General features: G+C 41.4%; 1 non-coding gene across 1 annotated transcript; it reads left to right on the plus strand.

Moving 5' to 3' along the window:
* Positions 1 to 588: 588 nt before the first annotated feature.
* LOC130953556 (small nucleolar RNA R71) lies at positions 589 to 696 on the plus strand. Its single transcript, XR_009075726.1, has one exon. It is a non-coding gene; the product is annotated as a small nucleolar RNA R71 (small nucleolar RNA).
* The last annotated feature ends 405 nt before the right edge of the window (positions 697 to 1101 follow it).

The raw sequence follows: 1101 nt of genomic DNA on the forward strand, positions 1-1101 counted from the left end.
GACCATGGTTGCTAAGTCAGAATTATTCTGCTTAGAACTCTCTGTCTGTTGCTGAGAAGATGATGGAAAAGGCTTGCTATTGCTAAGCCTGTTTCTTCCACCATTATTATTGAAACCTTGTTGAGGTCTCTCTTGATTCTTCCATGAGAGGTTTGGGTGATTTCTCCATGAAGAATTATAGGTATTACCATAGGGTTCTCCTAGGTAATTCACCTCTTCCATGGAAGGGTTCTCAGGATCATAGGCTTCTTCCTCAGATGAAGCATCCTTAGTACTGTTTGGTGCATTTTGCATTCCAGACAGACTTTGAGAAATCAAATTGACTTGTTGAGTCAATATTTTGTTCTGAGCCAATATGGCATTCAGAGCATCAATCTCAAGAACTCCTTTCTTCTGACCAGTCCCATTGTTCACAGGATTCCTTTCAGAAGTGTACATGAATTGGTTATTTGCAACCATTTCAATCAGTTCTTGAGCTTCTGCAGGCGTCTTCTTCAAATGAAGAGATCCTCCTGCAGAGCTATCCAAAGACATCTTGGATAGTTCAGAGAGACCATCATAGAAAATACCTATGATGCTCCATTCAGAAAGCATGTCTGAAGGACATCTCCTGATTAATTGTTTGTATCTTTCCCAAGCTTCATAGAGGGATTCTCCATCCTTTTGTCTAAAGGTTTGGACTTCCACTCTAAGCTTACTCCATCTTTGTGGTGGAAAGAATTTTGCCAAGAAGGCATTGACTAGCTTTTCCCAAGAGTCCAGGCTTTCTTTAGGTTGAGAATCCAACCATATTCTAGCCCTGTCTCTTACAGCAAAAGGGAATAGCATCAGCCTATAGACCTCAGGGTTAACCCCATTAGTCTTGACTGTGTCACAGATTTGCAAGAACTCAGCTAAAAACTGATGAGGATCTTCCATTGGAAGTCCATGGAACTTGCAATTCTGTTGCATTAGAGAAACTAATTGAGGCTTTAGCTCAAAGTTGTTTGCTCCAATGGCAGGGATAGAGATGCTTCTCCCATAGAAATCAGGAGTAGGTGCAGTAAAGTCACCAAGCACCTTCCTTGCATTGTTGGCATTGTTGTTGTTTTCGGCTGCCAT

The sequence above is a fragment of the Arachis stenosperma genome, chromosome 9 (assembly GCF_014773155.1).
Source record: "Arachis stenosperma cultivar V10309 chromosome 9, arast.V10309.gnm1.PFL2, whole genome shotgun sequence".
Classification (NCBI taxonomy): domain Eukaryota; kingdom Viridiplantae; phylum Streptophyta; class Magnoliopsida; order Fabales; family Fabaceae; genus Arachis; species Arachis stenosperma.